General features: G+C 35.8%; 1 protein-coding gene across 1 annotated transcript in view; it reads right to left on the reverse strand.

Annotated features, from left to right (window-relative positions):
• INTS6 (integrator complex subunit 6) overlaps nucleotides 1-20567 on the reverse strand; it is a 90622-nt gene that overhangs the window by 46843 nt on the left and 23212 nt on the right. The gene's annotated exons all lie outside the window — the stretch shown is intronic.

Raw genomic sequence — 20567 nt, forward strand, 5'->3', positions numbered from 1 at the left:
AATGAATCATGACCCTAAAAGTAAAAGCTCACACTACAAAACTCCTTAAAGAAAACACAGGAGAAAGTAACATTAAGTTAGGCAAAGATTTCTGAAATAGGACACAGAAAGCACAAACCATAAAAGAAAGAAAGAATCCAAAAAAGAGGGGATACATGTATATGTATAACTGATTCATTTTGCTGTACAGTAGAAACTAACACAACATTGTAAAGCAAATATACTCCAATAAAAATTAATTTTAAAAAAAGAAAAAAATTAAAAACATTTGCTCTTTAAAAGACACTGTAAAAATTGAAAAGGCAAGCCATAGACTGGGAGAAAATACTTGGAAAACATGTATCCAATAAAAGACTTGTATCCAGAATATGTAAAAGCTTCTTATAACTCAATGATAACAAGTAAAAAATGGGCAAGAGAATCTGAACACTCACTTCACCAAAGATATACAGGTGACATATAAGCACATGAAAGATGTTCAACATCATTAGTCATTAAGGAATGCAAACTAAAACCAAAATGAGATACCACTACACACCCACTATACTGTCTAAAATTAAGACTGAAAAAATTCAAGTGTTAGAAGGATGTAGAGCAACTAGAACTCTCATACACTTCCTGGTAGGAATGCAAAACAGTACAGCCACTTTAGTAAACAGTTTGGCAGTTTCACTGAGCCCGCGAGCCACAACTACTGAAGCCTGTGCGCCTAGAGCCGGTGCTCCACAACATAAGAAGTCACTGCAATGAGAAGCCCACGCCTGCAACGAAGAGTAGCCACTGCTCCCTGCAACTAGAGAAAGCCCGTGCACAGCAACGAAGACCCAACACAGCCAAAAATAAATAAATAAAATAAGTAAATTTATTTTTAAAAAAGCTTGTCAGTGACCCACCAATTATAATCCTAGGTGTATACCCAAGAGAAATGAAAACATATGCTCACAAAAGAATTTTCATGCCAATGTACACAATGACTATTATAACGGTCCCAAAAAAAAAAAAAAAAAAGGGAAAAGCCCAACTGTTCTACTTTGGTGAATGGATAAGCAAATTATAGTTATAGTATATCCACACAGTGGAATACTACTCAACAATAAAAAGGAGCAAACTACTGATAGATGCAAAAATGTAGATAAGCCTCAAAAGCATTATGCTAAGTGAAAGAAGACAGACACAAACTACACACTGAATGATTCCATTTATATGAAATTCTAGAAAAGGCAAAACCTACACACGCACTCACGTGCATGCGCACACACACATTGTGACAGAAAGCATGTCAGTGGTTTCCAGGGGACAGTGATAGAAATTAACTGCAAAGGGCATAAGAAAACTTTTTTGGAATGACAGATACATTTTATATCCTTATTGTGCTGTTAATAACACCATGTTTACATTTGTCAAAGCTCATCAAGTTTTATACTTGAAATTGCTACATTTTATTATATATAGATTGCAGCTAAACAAAGAGGAAATAACAACAAAAGAAATATAAGCAAACACAAATTTGAGAACCATATATTTAGTGGCAAAAAAAAAAAAGGGAAGAAAGAAAAAGAGAAAAGGCTCTAGAATACATATGCCATGTAATTTGGAGTCTGGTGCCTTATACTATAACCATGCTGCCTTCTTTCTGAGAACGCTTCTCTAAATATCCAGGTGAGAATATTCATCCTCAATCTTTTCCATGGGACACAATCTTTTCCATGCTCACATGCACACACACTCCCATGGGAGTATTAGACTTAATTCTTGGGAAGATAATCTAACTATATATATACACCCTGCTCTCGCCCACTTAAGGCAACATAACAAAATGAAAGCATCGAGTGGCTTCACTGTAAGGGATATAGTTGAAGTACTTTAAACTCTTAACAATAGATTACTTGGCACACATTTCACAACAGGCTGAGCCCCAAACAAATGGAATCACCAGCAGATTCATTTATTAATTCACTCTGAACAAAAATTTACAAAGAACTAATGCTGTCAGATATGGATAAATGATAAAAATCTGCAGAGTATTAAAGTATTATGTTATCAATCTTAAAGAAATTAGGTCAATTAGTAGTTCATGAGCTATAGCTGAGCTAGAGACAAGGTAACACTAATGAAATAACTACAGAATGATAATATAGGTACATAATCAAATGCTAAATTTTGTCGTATTTATAAATGCTGTAAAAGTTCATTCAGGGTACGAATATCAACTGAGTGACTACTCTGTGCAGTGACTACTCTGGGGTTACAAAGGTAAGCAAAAGGAAGACAGGATAGTCCTTGCCCTTGTGGGGCAGGAAGGCAGGCTGACATTAATCAAATAAGCACACAGATTACCATGTAATTACACACTAAGCTAAACGCTATAAGGGAAAAAGGTTTTCTTTTTCTCTTTCCTTCTTCCTTCCTTCCTCCCTCCCTCCCTCTCTTTTTCTTTCTTTCTTTCCTTCCTTCTTTTTCTTTCTTTCTTTCTTTTTCCTTCTTTCTCTTTCTTTCTTTCCTTCCTTCTTTCTTTCTTCCCTTCCTTCCTGCCTTCCTCCCTCCCTCCCTTCCTTTCTTTCTCCTTTCTCCCTCCCTCCCTCCTTTTCTTTTTTTTTTAAAGAGCAAAACAGAATCCTATGCTCCTGTCTTAACTAATGCAGAGCACTCCTCCCTGGTGAGTCTCTTGCCCTGATATTTTTATAACTAAATCTCTACACCCCATTAACACCCAATCTTTCCTGATAGCACCAGTGTTACTTTAATGGGCAAGTCTTCTCTAACTCCTACAAAAATTAGAAGTCTCTCCTTTTTGCAGTGTGATAGAGAATAATAAAACAGTAAAATTTCTTGAGCACTTATTTTCTCATTTAATCATTACAACAACCATGAGATACAGTTATTATTATCCCCATTTTAAAGATGCGGAAACTGAAGCTTAGAACAAGAGAGAATTAGGTTACATCTCTAATTAGCTGCAAAGCCAGGAATCAAGCCTGGGTCTTTATAACACAAACACATTCTTTAATTACATTCTTTAAATATCTACCTTAAATTTGAATTGGAAACACTAGTATGAATTCATGACATATTTTCTTTCAGAAAAAAAAAAAGTATGTATTCCTAACTCTGTCTACTGCAAAGGCATGAAAACAATGACCAACTCAACAGCAAAGATCACCTCTTAACACTCAGGTTATGGGTTTCCACATACCATTTCCAAATACACAGAACCTGATATGATTCCAGGTCTGGGGCAAAAATGTACAAGATAAACTTAGAATAAGCTGTCAAACTACAAGGTAAGGAAGTTTCCAAAGCTTTTAAAGCATAATTAATTTCTTTACCATCCCGTTCATTTCAGAAACTAAAAACTGCCCTCAGAATCCAATCTCTCTTTCTTCCTTCTCATCAAAACCCCTAAATTTTGGCTGGACACACGGCCGCCCAAGTAGAGATTATACTCTGCCTTGCAGTAAGTGCAGCCAGGTTCTGGTTGATGGACTCTGACTGGAACTGCCACATAGACGATTTAGGTCATGTTCACATTAGGAAGCTGCCTGCCCTCCACATTCTTCCCACAGGCTGAAATTCAGTTGTAGTACTGAACTAGGATGTGTTATAAAACCAGTGTCAAGCATTCAGGTAAAGCAGACAGATCAACAAAGGAGAAGGAACGTGGGGGCCTAGACAATAGCTTGGAGCAGAGCCACCCTACCTCCCAGACCACCAACCAGTTCTGTCTTTGATGGGAGAGAAAAAGAAACTTTCTCTTTAAGCCACTATTACTCTTGTCCCAATTACAGAAACTGAACCAGTATCCTAAATCATATACCTTTCCAGAAGTTTTCACAATCCTTGAAAGTTGAACTAGATGCTTGTCCATTTGTTTTGCTTTGTTGCAGAAAATATGCATTCGAAGAGGCAATTTTTGTGCATTAAAGGCAGGGAAGCACACATTCTAATCAAACCAATGCTGAATGCCTTTGTTATTTAATAAATAGAACGCTGGCACCTCCAGGATCAAGTCCCATTCTAGTCCCATTACTCAGATTTGCTTGGATAATGTAGATGGGAAAAAAGCTTCAAATAAAGTTTTAACATTTTCAGTGGAACTGAGTATTTCTTAAACCTACTTCCTCAAATATAATACAGCGTTAGCTCTTACTCATAATGAACAAAAAAAAAAAATCCATATAACTAGTATCAGGCCCTTACAGATTCATTTCAGTTTCCTCCTTCCCAATACATGCAGGAATAATTCTAAAACTCAAGATTTAGTCCTTCAACATCCTTTCTCTCCCTAAGATTCTACCCTTCAACAATCATAATCCTCAGTTATTTTTCTGTTTATTTCCAAGAACAGTTTAAAATCCAAGGATACCCAAACTGAAATTATCTGGTGGAGAAAAGATATGTGAAAGAAATCTGCCTATCCTAGAATTTGCTGCTTGGGATTAGAGAAGAACAACACACTCTATTATATCACGTTTATATTTCTGCCTAGTATGAGAGTTTTATTAAAAAGGATGTACTAAATGTCACTGAATTGTTCACTTTAAAATGATTAATTTTATGTTATGTGTATTTCACCTCAACAAAAAAATATAAAAACATTAGCAAAAGCCAAGCCCTTTACCAACCTAGCCAGAGAGAACAAAGAAAGAATAAAGACAAAGATGGAAGTAGGAGAGAAAAGTAAAATAATGATGATGATGATGATGACTGTAACGAATCAATTCATAAGTCTGACATTCAAAAAGAAAGAATAGAGACATAAGAAGGAAAAGATTGTCAAAGAAATAAGAACATTTCTGAAACTTAAAGGATATGAGTTCCCAAACTGAAAGGGCCTGCCAGGAGCCCAACACAAAGTCTAGTGGCAGTAAGGTAAGTTAACAAGTAAAATAATGAACAAAAACTGGGATTACAGTGACAAGAAGAAAGCCCTAAAAGTGCAGAGAAGAAAGTAGAACTAAATGCCCAAAAGCTTCACAAGAGGTAGCATTTGACCAGTGTCTCAACAAATACTGAGTAGGTTTTGGGGAGTGAAAGGTGGAAAGAGACAGGAAACATTCCAAAATTATGGAACAGGCCCTGACAAATAAGAGTGTCATGTATTCAAGGAACAATGGGGTCAATTCATTGTTGGTGAAGCACTTAAAAGTAGTAAAAACCAAATAAATCATGGAAAGTTGGAATAAAATCATAAAGTGATTTTTATGCCCAGTTAGGGAGTACAGATATCCCAAGGGAGGAAATGAGGGGAAAACGGAGAACACCTAAGTAGCATCAAAACTCAATTAGAGGGCTTCCCTGGTGGCGCAGTGGTTGAGAGTCCGCCTGTCGATGCAGGGGACACGGGTTCATGCCCCGGTCAGGGAAAATCCCACATGCCATGGAGCGGCTGGGCCCGTGAGCCATGGCCGCTAAGCCTGCGCGTCCGGAGCCTGTGCTCTGCAACGGGAGAGGCCACAACAGTGAGAGGCCCGCGTACCGCAAAAAAAAACAAACAAACAAACAAAAAAACACCTCAATTAGAAAGATAAAGGCAGGTGGGGGTGGGCAAATGGTGAAGGTGGTCAAAATGTACAAACTTCCAGTTATAAAACAGGTACATCATGGGGATGTCATGTAAAGCATAGTGACTACAGTTAACAATACTGTATTGGTATATTTGAAAGTTGCTAAGAGAACAGATCTTAAAAATTCTCATCACAAGAAAAAAAATTTTTTCTATGTATAGTGATCAACGTTCACTAGAGTTACTATAGTGATATATATATGTATATATCTCAATATATAAACATAGAATCATTGTGTTGCATACCCGAAACTAATACAATGTTATATTTCGATTATATCTCAATTTTTCAAAAAATACATATATGTGTGTGTATGTGTGTGTATATATATATATATATATATGTACACATACATACATACATACACCCAAGAGCAGCATTGCTCAACACTTTTTACTTTGACACCATTTGAAGGCTCAAAAACTGAGGATCCTAAAGAGCTTTTATGTGGGTTATATCTACCTATTGATGTTTTCCATATTAAAAATTAAAAATAATAAAGTTTTTTTAAAAAAGATACAGGTTAGCAAAACAAATCTTAGGAATCTGTTTATAGATGGAAATTTTTACAATACTGATGGATGAAGCCTGAGAATGAATGAAACTGCCCAAGAGGAGCAATGTCAAATAAAAAGGAAAAAAAATAAAAATAAATCTAAGATTAAACCAGTCACAAGTGTTAAAGCAACAAACAAATAAATTAAGACAAAGGATTAAAACAGAACAGAAAGCCAGAGGAAAGCCAGGAGAGTATAAATCCAGAAGCCAAGAGAAAACTTTATGAAAGAGCGTTCAATAGTACTGGCCAAACGTCATGAAAGAGAAAAACTTTAAACCAACAGTTGGATTTGGAAGATGAGGAAGACATTGCTGACCTCATTATGGGTAGAATCAGAAACTAGATTGTAATAGGTTAAGGAGTAAAAAAGAGGTAGGGAAGCGAAGGAGACAGCAGAAACAACTTCTAAATTTGCTGTGAAAGGAAATTAAGAAAGGCACTAAAGAGGGAAATAGATGTATGCAGGTAAAGATAGTTTTTCCATTTGTTTTATTTCATTTCTTTAGAATGGCTGAACCAGGGAGGTACTATCTAATTTCAGAACATATTCATCACCCAAAAAAGAAACCCCATACCCATTAGCATCTCATCTTATCCCCAACCCCTAGCAACCACTATTTCTGTTTCTGTGGAGTTGCTTGTTCTAGACATTTCAAATAAATGGAATCATGCAGTAAGTGGCCTTTTGTGTCTGACTTCTTTCACTTAGCATATTTTCAAGGTTCATCCACACTGCAGTGTATGTCAGAATTTCATTCCTTCTTAAGGGGATCAACACTCCATTTGTATGGATATACCACACTTGTTTATGCATTCATCAGCTGATGAACATTATATTGTTTCTACTTTTTGGCTATTATAAATAATGCTGATATGACATATTACGTGGTAATGTTTTCATTTCTCTTAGGTGCATACCAGTAGAATTCTGGGGTCACAGAATAACTGTGTAGAACTTCTCGAGGAACTGTCAAACTATTTTCCACAGCAGCTACATTACTTTACACTCCTACCAGCAATGAGAGTTCCAGTTTCTCTACCTTTTCATCAACATTTGCTTTATCCATCTTTTTTATTTTAGCCATTATAGTAGGTATGAAGTGGTATCTCATTGGTTTTGGTTTGCATTTCCATAATGGCTAATGACGGTGAACATCTTTTCATGTGCTTATTGGCCATTTGTATGTCTTCTGTGGAAAAATACCTTTTCAAATCTGTTGCCCTTTTTTTAGATTGGGTTGTCTTTTTATTTTTGTGTCATAAGAGTTCCTTGTATATTCTGGATACTAGGCCCTTATCAGATATGTGATTTGCAAATATTTCCTCCTGTTACTATCTCTTCCTCACAGTATCCTTTGAAGCACAAATGCTTTTAATTTTGATGAAGTCAAATTTATCTAATTTTCCTTTGGTTGCGTTTCTGGTGCCATGTCTAAGAAACCACTGCTTAACTAATCCAAGGTCATCAAAATTTACGCCTATGTTTTTTCTTTCAAGGGTTTTGGCTCTCACATTTAGGCTGCCCATCCATTTTGATTTCATTTTTGTACATGGTGTCAGGTAAGAGTCTAACCTCACTCTCTTGCATGTGGATATTCAGTTGTTCAGTACCTCTGCTTGAAAAGATTATTCTTTCGCCATTAAACTATCTTGTCGCCCTTTTAAAATCAACTGACCATAAATGTATGGTTTGTTTCTTGACTCTTGATTTTATCTATTGATCTATATGCCTGTCCTTATGCAGTACTGTACTGTTGGTGGTGGGGGTTTGTTTGTTTGTTTGTTTTTTTAAATCACACACTAGCATGTAAAGAGCAATGGACTTGAAGTAAAAATAAACACCAATGGTCAAGTCCCAGCTCTGGCTCTTACTTGGGAATTGGCTATACTACAAAACTCATTTTCCTTACTCTCGCAGAATTAGGAATTAAGTGAGATGTGAAATTACCTTGTAAACAATAAAAGGTAACACAATTAAGTTTTGCACATATTTTAATGATTAGGACTGAACGTCATAAATTTTGGCAGCCAGGAATAAAAGTAACATAGTAAGAACCTTTTAAAATCTGTTTCTAAAAAACAGTGCCTAGCACATAGTAGGCCCTCAATAAATATTTATTGAGTAAAATTAACTATTTTCCAATTGCTCTGTACTTTATTTTCTATAACTGTTAAGACTGAGGAAACAACTTATAAATTTTAAATCATCAAACTTCAGGTTTTTCCTTTAGCAATTATTTCCTTGGAGGAAAAAAAGGTGGGGGCGGGTAGTAAATTTCCCTTAGGCTACTTCTAGCTTTTTAATATTATCCAATATTCTACTTAAGAAGGTTCTCCTCATATGATATTTAATAAGGAAAGGAAAATTTAAAATATTAAAGTCAAAGTGAATTCTATAAAATTTAGTAACAACATGATTTATTTAGTTGGTAGTTCCTACAGTTAACTCTATAGTTACAATGTACACCCTTTAAGTTTAGGAGGAAAAAAAAAAAACAAAACACCTTTTTTTGGTTCCAGCAGCTTAAGATCATTATTTGTTCAGAGTAAAGAGCAATTATTTGGGAATCAGCAATATGTTTTATCCAAAAAATTTCAAAAGTGAGGTCTTTAACAACTTTATTGAAATACAATTACCTACCATAAAATGCACCCATCTTGGGCTTCCCTGGTGGCGCAGTGGTTGGGAGTCCGCCTGCCGATGCAGGGGACGCGGGTTCATGCCCCGGTCCGGGAAGATCCCACATGCCGCGGAGCGGCTGGGCCCGTGAGCTGTGGCCGCTGAGCCTGCGCGTCCGGAGCCTGGGCTCCGCAACGGGAGAGGCCACAGCAGTGAGAGGCCCGCGTACCACAAAAAACAAAACAAACAAAAAAAAAACGCACCCATCTTAAAAAGTGTCCAATCCAAAGTATATCCAACCTCCTGGGATCAACCATCATGGAAAAGAATATTTAAAAACGACAATGTCTCTATGTGTATAAGTGAGACACTTTGCTGTACAGCAGATATTGGCACAGCATTGTAAATCAACTCTACTTCAATTAAAAAAAAAGTGCCCAATCCAATTATTTTTAGTAAATTTACAGAGTTGTACAACTACCACCACCATCCAGTTTTAGACCATTTCCAACACCCTGAAAAGATCACTTGTGCCCATTTGCAGTGAGTCCCCAGTCCATTCCCAGGCAACCACTAATCTATTTTATGGACATTCCATAAAATGTTGTAAAAACTGAAACACACAACATGTGGTCTTTTGCACCTAGCATAATGTTTTGGAGGTTCATCCACACTGTAGCATGTCAATAGTTCATTCATTTTCGTTGCTAAATAATATCCCAAGTTTCTTTATTTTATGTCTGGTATAAAACAACCCACAAAAACAATTTGTGTCCTCTTTTACAAAGAGGTTAAAAAAAAAAAAGTTACCAAAAATATTTATTCCTTGTATATTCCACACTACTGCCACTATCTTTCTAAAATTCAAATCTGATGGCTTTTTCCTCTGCTAAAATCTCAACAATTACCATCAACCTATAAGGCAAAGTTCAAGCTCCTTGGCAGAGCACACACTGTGAGCCATGTTGATCTGTCCAGTCTCATTCCTTATTGCTTCTTTCTTGAACACTCTGCCAGCAATCAGTTATTGAGGCATATATATATGGTTCTCCCATGCTCTCTTCTATCACCTATATGCCTTTGAACTCATCTACTTCACAAATTTGCATTAAGTTTTCAAGTCCAACTTAATACATCATTTCCCAGAGCCAGCCTCACTTTCTCAGCAGCTTGTGCTGTAATCAAATTACTTCTTACACCACGCCACAACTGTTTACCTATCTCTCTTACCAAACTCATCCCAGCACCTAACCTTATGTCTGAACATCACTGGTATTCAATAAGTATCTGTTCAATTAAACAATACATTCTGACTACTAATATTCTTCTGCTCACTTCAATAAGGAAGATCAACTGTACTCTAAAACTGATGGTGAAAGGATCTAACAGAAGTAGTATAACACAATTGCAAAGTCTAGGGCAGTGGTCTGCAAAACAGGGTATACTCCAGGGGTCAACAAACGATGGCCCTCCAGCCAAATCCAGCCCACAGCTTGTTTCAGTAAATGAAATTTTATTGAAAACAGCCATGCTCATTTGTTTAATATATTGTCTGTGGCTGTTTTTACCCTACAACAGCAAAGTTGAGTAGTTCCAACAGAAACCATATGGGCTGAAAAGCCTAAAATATTTACTATCTGGCCTTTAAAAAGAGTTTGTCAACCCGAAATACATCATGATGCATGGCGGGGGGAAAGAAAATATCAGAACTCCCTTTATATAAGTTTTTTCATCTCATCTTTTAAAATTCTTACTTTTGTATATGTTTTCTAATATTATTAATACATTAGTGAATATATAATTTCTAAATGTAAAAATGTACACAAATACATTGGGGATTGTGCATGCCCATATTATTTTTTTACTAATAGAAGTGACTCAATTAAAAAATTTTTAAACAAAAACCTAGTAAGTCTTATTATGATAGACAAGTTTTAGAGTTTATTGAAAATTTAGCAATCAAGATTATTAGATGAACAATTAGGTTCTGTAAGTACTTCAAAGGATAAGAGAAAGAGGCCTAGAATTAAATATTTTCCAAACCAAAATGCTCAAAACATCTCTAAAGAATCTTTTATGGGGTTAAAAATGTTACTCAAATGATGCAGGTAGTACTAATTCTTCAAGTTGAATGCAACCAAATATGTGTTACATAAATCCAAACTGCTTCAAAAGTGGCTGTTTCTTAAAAAAATCAGTGTAACAGACAAATCAAATGCCAATTTGCCCTTCCAAGCCCTGAAGCCCAAATGCCTGATATATAATCAATATATGATAACCATATAAACTAAGAGAATACTTCACTACATTTTTTTTAATCCATGGGTATTTAACATAATGCAATTTTGTAACTAAAGTGTTCCTTAGTTGTGATAGTAGGCTGTTTCCATTTACGACAACAGATACTAACCTAAGGTTCTGAAGGGCCCAGGAAATACCAAATTCCTCCCTTTACAGATCTTAAGGTTAGGAAGGTGGTTTCTAATAAGTCAAAAGTTGAGGTCTGATCACCATCCTCAACAAATTTATAAACTAAATTTACCAACTGAACCTGGATTTATCAGGTTAGGGTTGTCATTCTGTGTTGAATCATATTCTCCAACAAATAGTAACAGCCCCCAGAGAGAACTACACTCTACTCTGCTCACCTTTAAGGCTCTTTCTGAGGCCTTCCGAGATGACTAGCATCAGACTTTTGAGGAAGGCTAGCCATTAGACAAGGCTTTTCCCCACGATCTGACTGCTTGAAGTGACATCCAGGATCAGGTCGATCCTGTATCCAGGAATCATGACCCTCCCTGAGGCACCAGTCATCATGAGACAGTCAGTGCACTTTGGCACTTCTTGAAAACCACTGGACTGCTCCTTTAGCTGAAAGGAAAAAAAACATCAAAACCACAACAAACAAAACAAAGGGGGAAAAATCAGTAATTCAACCTGAAAAGACAGAGCGTGGGGAAAAATATACCAAAACAGCCTTGTCTAGATCAAAATGTAGCTTTGCCTTGATGTAAAGATCATAGTTTCAGTATCGTTCCAGTCAATGCACGTTTATTCCTAATACGCAAACATAAAGAACTGTAAATCTATTGTATTACATCTGAAAAGAACAATTCAAGGTGGAAGTTATATAAAATAGCTATTTATGGAACACAGCTAAATAATATAATGAAGGTATTTATAAAAGACTAACAGCCTCAGGCTTAGGTGAGTGTGCTCCATCAGGAGACCAAGTACTCAGCTTTTTCATGCTCTCAAATTGTAATCTGACTTAGAGAGGCATGAAATACACCTAACATACTGACTTGATCTGAGTTTAATTGGCAGAAACTGCCAATGCAGTCAAAGCCCATCTTAAATTACATACTGCTGAACAGAAAAGGAATTAAGCTTCCATCCTCTTTAAATGACTTGACACTACTACCCCCGACACACAATGCTCTTGTCCGAGCATTCTGACTATCAATGTTCATGCTTCTTTAAAATAAGCACTTGAAGATGTTTACATTATGGCCTTAAACAAAACAACTTAAAGATCTGATAAATAAATGATAAGATGACAACGATTATTTATTTAATCTGCTTCAAAATAAAAATTCTGTCAGAACCCAGAGATAAAATTCTGCTTACTTCTCTGTTTTTAAATACAAAATACTTTTCCTAAGACATAATGTTAAAGGGCAAGAAAAAGTCTTTAAGTTTACTGTTTAAAAAGTTGGCTCATAACTCCTTTAATACGTTTGTACCCTAAAGTTAATGATACTTGATCAAACAATTACTTTATATTCTTTTCTACTACTTAACCAATATCCCCATCTCAGTCACCACTACCAATAATATCCACACATAGATTCCCAAGTTGAAAACCTCAAAATACTACTAAAACCGTGGGTTTTGCTTTGTTTTTACTTGTCTGAGAATATGATTAAAGCTAGAGACTTCTGTCCCCCAGAAAACCGTGCATATATATCTAGACAATGTCTGGATAACATTTCAGGGAATTTACAGAACCCTCTGAAGCCCAAGCAGGGACCCTGGGTTCAGAACCCTGTCAGACACTTTGCTTTTTTCTTCTCCCTTACTGTCCTTGAGGACCTGCCTAGCGCACCTATGAAAACCTATGAATCTCTCAGACTTCTGCTTCCCTGTCCGGCACTGGCTTAGTTTTAGCACACCCCATGTTTTTCCTGGGTTGTTGCATGTAGTCTGCTAATTCTTCCCAGTTTACCATCCTTCAAATCTATCTTCTTTCACGTTCTAGCAAAGTACACTCACTAAAATGCAAATCTGATCGTGTGACTCATCTGCTTAATTATCTTCAATACCTCCTCTGCAAATGTTAACAGAACGATGTCCAGTCTCCTTAGGATGGTTTCATCTGGCCTCTACCTACACTTCAAGCATCCACTTCTCCTACCTACACTGACCATATTCCACTCATAGAATTTATAGCCTCCCAATATACTGTTCTCATGCCTTCATACTTATATATGTACACTGTTCCCTCTTCCTGAAATGTCACGGCTCAATTCCTTACTCATTCCTCAAAACTTAGCTTCTCTCATTATTTCTGCCACGAGATTTATCTTAGAGTGTTAAAAATGCTTATTTACTTTCCTATCTTGAAACACAATATGTTTTCTAGGGCGCAAAAGCCTTGCTTAATTCCATCTTTGTGTCCCCAGTACCTAGAATATAGCAGTACTAAATATAAATGTATGGTGTGCCACGATTCTTGTACACAACCAAAGTCACTATGCAGCACAAGAAAAATCATTGCTGAATTAATCTAAAATGTACTTTAAGCATTCAAAATTGGAACAATTCATTATGGAAGGGTATTTTAGCAGCAACTCTCTAGAAAGCAAAAATTAAGCATAACTATCACCAATTCTATGTATATATAAACTTAAAAAAAAAGAATGCTAGTTATGAACATCCAAATCAGGAATTAAAGCGTAGTAAGGGTAAGAGAAAACTACGTAGTCCTTTCGATAAAGACTCCTAAGACAGATATAGCAAGCACATGACAGATAATATGAATTAATTACTCCCCCTTTTTTACCCTCTTCTCCTCTACCCTATTCTCATTCTCAGGGTCTAAGAGTCCTCTTCAACACAGCATACCATATGCAGTAACTAAAGACTGACTGCAGTTGATATAGAAGTTAGTATCTGAGGGCTATCCAATAAGTGATTCTAAGTCATATCAAACACAATAAAAAAAAAATTCACAGAAGACCTATTTCATATCCCTCGGACACCCAATTCCCAAGTTTAACAATTCTAAAGGTCAAGAATTAATTTTTATCTTAAACAAAACATACTGCTGTTACTCCAATAAAGATGTAAAAAAAAAATAACATATTGCTGGCCATGTACATCAAAAACAGTTTTATCTTGTTTTGTTAAAGCTGTTTATTTTCACAAGTATGTTTTGTAGTTTTAAAATATATATATATTTGTAGTTATGTTCTAAAACTATGGTTTCTAGCTATAGTTGATTCTGATGCATAGTTTCTGTGTATCAAAATCAACTTGGACCCACCCAAAAATACAGATTCCCAGGTTCCTGCCCAAATCAATGGAAGCAAAATTTCCAGAATTAGAGCTGAGGCATGTATATTTTATAAAACACTTAGGTGATTCTGATGCAGTCATTTGAAAACTACTTTTCTTAATATCAGTAGTTTATATATGTAAGAGCTAGAATCAGAAGAATAATAGAAACATCTCTAAATGAAATTTTTCTTACATGTGTAGCATCTCTTATTGCTTATTGGTTCTGACAGGCTAATAAATGCAGGGTGAAATTGCTTCACCCTCTGAAATAAAAACTATTTTGATATATCTTAACACGGAATTCTAGATAACAGTTGAGTAACTGTAGCCATACAGCTTCACTAAAGAATGATCAGCCAGCATTTCCTCTTAATTATTCTATTACAGTGTCTGTCTAGAGGCAATCCTTAAGAGTTTTTCTTTCCACATGACCTTGAAAAAAGGTTCTTTCAAAAAGAGTACTGCAAATGTGGACTGCTGAAAATTCACTACAGGTATTAAATTGAAATATACCATCAACTTCTTTTAATTATGCATTTTTATTATAATTACATATTTTCAAATAATAATAATTGTAGATATTATACATTTCTATAGCACACCAGAAGTAAGGGGTTGAGAGAACACAGCCAAAAATATGGGTAAAAAAGAAAATGCAGGGCTTCCCTGGTGGTGCAGTGGTTGAGAATCTGCCTGCTAATGCAGGGGACACGGGTTTGAGCCCTGGTCTGGGAAGATCCCACATGCTGCGGAGCAACTGGGCCCGTGAGCCACAATTACTGAGCCTGTGCGTCTGGAGCCTGTGCTCCGCAACAAGAGAGGCCGCGATAGTGAGAGGCCCATGCATCGCGATGAAGAGTGGCCTCCGCTTGCCACAACTAGAAAAAGCCCTCGCACAGAAACGAAGACCCAACACAGCCATAAATAAATAAATAAATAAATTTAAATCATATGGGCTTCTAAGAAGACCTCTGCTTAAAAAGAAAAAAAAGAAAATGCAAATGATCTATATCCAACAAACTCTTAATAAATGTTCTTGGAAAGTTGAATTGATAGAGACTAACATATTTATATAGTAATGTTACACATATGTTTAGAACATTTGAATCACAAATCAGTAAGACAGGAGCTAACCTTGATAATGAAAACTCAGAAACGAATTTACACACAGATCTGTTTAATACAGTCTATCATACTACAATGACGTCCCTCAAGATTCCTTAGACGTCTTTTTGAAAAAGAAAAAAATAAAGACAAAATTCCCCAAAATTCTAAGTGTACTGGGAAACAACAATTTTAAATGTGTTTAAAAATCTTTGTAGACACAATTAAAATAGCTTTGACAGCTTACGGCACATATTTTTGGTGACTTTAGTGAAATACAAATATTTTATGGTGGTGGGGAGATGGGATATCTAAATTATTTCAGATAGTAGAAACAGATTTTAAAATTCTGGATTGTCTTTTAATCAGTATATAACATGAAGAGTTAAATACAAACTGTAATTACAGATCCTAATTACAGATTATCTTTACAAAAGATAAAACCATTAAACATTGCCCAGAATGATCCAGAAAAATCACTAATACCAGTCCACATCTCAAAGACTGATGGGACTTCTGCATCAACTTTTGAGAACTGACAAGTTGAAAGATAAGACCCCAAACTATAGCCACTTGAACACACAGTTGAGGTTACTCAGACATTTCTCTTTCTACAAACACGTGCACTTTCTGAACATCTTCCAAGAGGTTATGAAGGTAGCTGTCCTAGTTTGTCTTAAAAAGCTGGGAAAGCTCATAAGGCAAAAATTGTAATGCCAAAAGCCAACAGGATTTTTATGACTGCAGCTATCTTCTCTAAAATGTTAGCCTCCAGGGCAATCATAACTGATCAAGAGATGCAGAAAGAGTCTTCAGCAAATCTCAATATTTGAAAGATAACACTACTATTAGCACTTTCAAGGAAGAGAAAACTAACTGCTACATGATCCTGGAATGTCATTCATCACCAAGAAGGTACTGGCAGGATTTCTTCCGACTACTTTATTGAGCAATATAGTTAGCCATGTGTTCCTGGAATCATAGCACAGAATAGTTTTCCACTGCAAAAGAGTACCAGAGAAGATCTTTGCAAGCAATAAAAACCAGAAAAAAATTTTTTTTCTATAACTCCAATTAAAATTTAGTGATTCTACCAAAACATTTGATACATTAGTAACATAACATGATAAATGGTATTATGAGTATATGACCACAAGTATGTTTATCAACACCAAAGATAAAAAAAAAACCACCAAAGATGACTATTATGGCAATAAGAAATATAAATTTCTTGTGTATCAGAATTCAAAGTCCCATCTAACTCAGAGCTCATAAGTGAAAATACGGCAACCAACCAGTTTTACCAAATAGCTACATTTAAAAAGAAAAAAAGTCAAAAAATACACACATACTCTTCCATCACAAGCAGTCATCAAAAGTCCTACAGAGTTATCCAAAAAACACTACACTAGAAACACACTCATGAACAATTCCGACAATGGCCTGGACTTTTATTAAATAAGGCCAAAAAAGATCATTAAAATTATAAATTAAGGTAAAATGATTTTATACAGCTCAGGATTTTTGTCCATAATATACACTGTTTCTCTTGTAATTGCTAACATACTGCTAAATGCTGAACCGTCACAGAGGAAATGCTATCCCTACATTATTTTGACAAACAAGTTATAAGTAATTAGATCATTCTGGCCTGTACAAATTTAGCCAGGTCAGGAGGCAGTATGGCACCAAGTTTTTCCATTAACTATTTTCTACACTCAAAACAATTTTGTACCAGGTTTCTCTATAACTTTCACAGATATAATCTATGAGCCACATCCTATACCAAATCATCCACAAGATCCTTGCATTTAATCAACATTAAAATGACTATAAAAATTCACATTACACAGGATTTGACATATGTACAAGATAGGTAATATTAACCCTCCCCTCCCTCTTTAGCACTCCCATACACCTAGTAGGCATCTCTAGTTTATCATTCATAAAACCACTTAATAGGCTATCCTCCCCCATAAGACTGTGAACTTAAGAACCAGAAATCCACCCTATTCATCTCTGTTATCTTCACTGACTAGAAATGCCCAGGTCATAATAGTCATTCAAGGGACACTGAGTGAATAAGAACATAATACCTACGTCACAAATGTATAGAAAACGGAAGCAGACAAACAGGAAATCAGGTAAATAGAAGGTAAATTTCCAGAACGTACAATAATAGAATCAAACACAAAGACTGCAGATAGCATCAGGGAAAAGGCACTGGGTCTTGAGGGGCTGGGATATCTTTAGAATTTAGATCAATTCTAATCCAGAATTTGGCAATAATAAATGTTATAACCTTCAGCAAATCACTTTGCCTCCCTGGATCTCAATTTCCTCATTTGTAAAATAAAAAGTAATACTAGATGAGCTCCATGTTTCCTTATATGCCATAAGGATGATTTCAAAGCAGCAGGAAAACTTATTCCTGAAAAATAGCACGGGCAGAACAGATAAAATACACTATGTGAGATAATATAACTCGTAAGCAAAGGGTATTGTATGGGTGGGATGCACAACTCCATAAACAGTAACAGGTCACATTAATAGCAGTCACAGGTAATCAAGAATTATACACATACCTAATGTGGAAATCATCAACACAATCACTCATTCAATAAATCTTTAAAAAGAATCAAGTTCTGCCAAAGGCAAACGTTAAGAGAACTGAAGAGAAAGAGGCAAAGGGAACATTCTGCTTGTTATCTCCTAGTAGAAATTACAATATAGATCACATGTACCACACACATGCAAACACACACATACACACACAAACACAAAAGCAAACAAAAAAGCACCTTTACGCTTTTTATAAATTGATAATTCTCCTCAAAATGAATAACATAATTTAATTACTTGGACTAGAAGAGACCAGCATTCCAGCAATCCCACTACTGTGCATATACCCAGAGAAAACCGTAATTCAAAAACACACATGCACCCCAATGTTCAATGCAGCAACCTAAATGCCCATCGACAGACGAATGGATAAAGAAGATGTGGTACGTATATACAACGGAGTATTACTCAGCCATAAAAAGGAATGAAATTGGGTTATTTTTAGAGACGTGGATGGACCTAGAGACTGTCACACAGAGTGAAGTAAGTCAGAAAGAGAAAAACAAATACCATATATTAACACATATATGTGGAATCTAGAAAAATGTTACAGATGAACCGGTTTGCAAGGCAGAAATTGAGACACAGACGTAGAGAACAAACATATGGGCACCAAGGGGGGGAAAGTGGGGGGCGGGGGGTGGATGAATTGGGAGATTGGGATTGACATATATATATACTAATATGTATAAAATAGGTAACTAATAAGAACCTGCTGTATAAATAAATAAATAAATAAAATAAAATTTTTTTAAAATTAAGTTTCCACAATATACACATATAGGGTACATCCTCTGGCCCACAAAATGAGTCTTGTTGGAACATTAAGAAACAAACATGCCGATGATCGAAGAAACTCCTAAATTTGAAACCCAACACAACTCAGAGACCTACGTTCCAACCGCATATCCAAAATAAACCTTTGCCTTATAACAAATGACTTCCACCTCAGATAAGAAGTAGCAGTGATAAATTTTGATCTTGATGACTACCAGACTCAATACAACAGTATTTATAATCAATATTTTTAAAATATAAGCTCTGTTCTCAGAACTATGCTAAATATTGTAGAAGATATAAGAGAACTAAAAGGTAAGCTCCTGGCCCACAGGAAAGTCTTCCCAACTTTACTAGCAAGGAGTTTTAGATTATTATAAACACATAGGTCTATTTCTCCAGTATCTTTCCCAAGGACCTAGGAAGAAAGGTGAGCAATTCCAACATCCATGTATATTTCAAGATATTTTTTTAAAGCTAGAGGAGGTCCTACAAAACAAATATTACAAACAAACCAGATCCAGATATATGGGAACAAAATATACTGTACCCCAAAGGGCATTTCTACAAAGGTGGTAAGACCAGAGCACCTTGAATGGATAATCTCACATGTAGGAATATAAATATAAATATTAATGTAAATATAAATGAGAAATACCTTTGAAGTCATCATAACTACAAAACTAAATCATTAGTATTTCTGACCTGATTATTGATATCTCAATCTTTCTCTCAGTCAAATTTTTCAAAAGGAAGGTAAAGTGGGAAAAATCAGTTTGAGAGCTTCAAATTTAAAGTTAAGCAACATATTGATTGTTCATGTATATAATCAATGTCTATCTGTTCCTGATAGTGGCAGGATATAATTGGCTATACACATAAACTATGTTTAGGAAAGCCCCAAAATCCATTAAGTTCAGCTATGGAGTGTTCCAAGGCTACTAATTATGTATAGACTATAAATTATTTAATTATGAATTTTAATCTACCTAAATTTTTCAACTGTTTCTCTATGAATTATATCCTAAACTCCCTTCAACGTCAACTGCTCAAACAAAATAATTCTGGCTCTTTTCCCCTCAAGTCAAGATCAGGCAATAACAATTCTTTACTAGTTCCAATGCTTCATGATAGAACAATACAGTTGTTCTTTTCATTACAGCCTACCAAGCATTTTCATATACATTATTTCATTTCAGTCTTCCAACAGCCCTATGAGGTAAGGCAAGAATTATCACCTTTATTTCACGAACAAGGATAGAAATTTAGGGAAGCTAGGTAACTGATAACAAACTTCACTGCTAGAAAGTAACTGAACAATGACTAGAACCCACGTGTCCTGACTCCATATCCAATTTGCATTCCACGATGTCACACAAGTGAAAGTATTTCTAAAAATTATTGAACTTAAAGACTACACTCTTCCTACTTAATCAAACCGTGTGTAAATACAGTGAGAATTAAAATTAAGATTCTAAATCAAATGCAAGCAGTAAAGAGAGTAGCCTAAACCATCTCCTTTCTACAACAACCTATTTTAATAAACGAAATGTTCAAAAGCAATGTTCAGGGACTTCCCTGGTGGTCCAGTGGTAAAGAATCTGCCCTGCAATGCAGGGGACACAGGTTCAATCCCTGGTCAGGGAACTAAGATCCCACATGCTGAGGGGCAACTAAGCCCATGTGCCACAACTACTGAGCTCATGCACTTCAACTAGAGCCTGCGTGCCGCAAACTACAGAGCCCACGCGCCCTGGAG

Source organism: Neophocaena asiaeorientalis, unplaced genomic scaffold (assembly GCF_003031525.2).
Source record: "Neophocaena asiaeorientalis asiaeorientalis breed wild unplaced genomic scaffold, Neophocaena_asiaeorientalis_V1.1 scaffold59, whole genome shotgun sequence".
Lineage (NCBI taxonomy): Eukaryota > Metazoa > Chordata > Mammalia > Artiodactyla > Phocoenidae > Neophocaena > Neophocaena asiaeorientalis.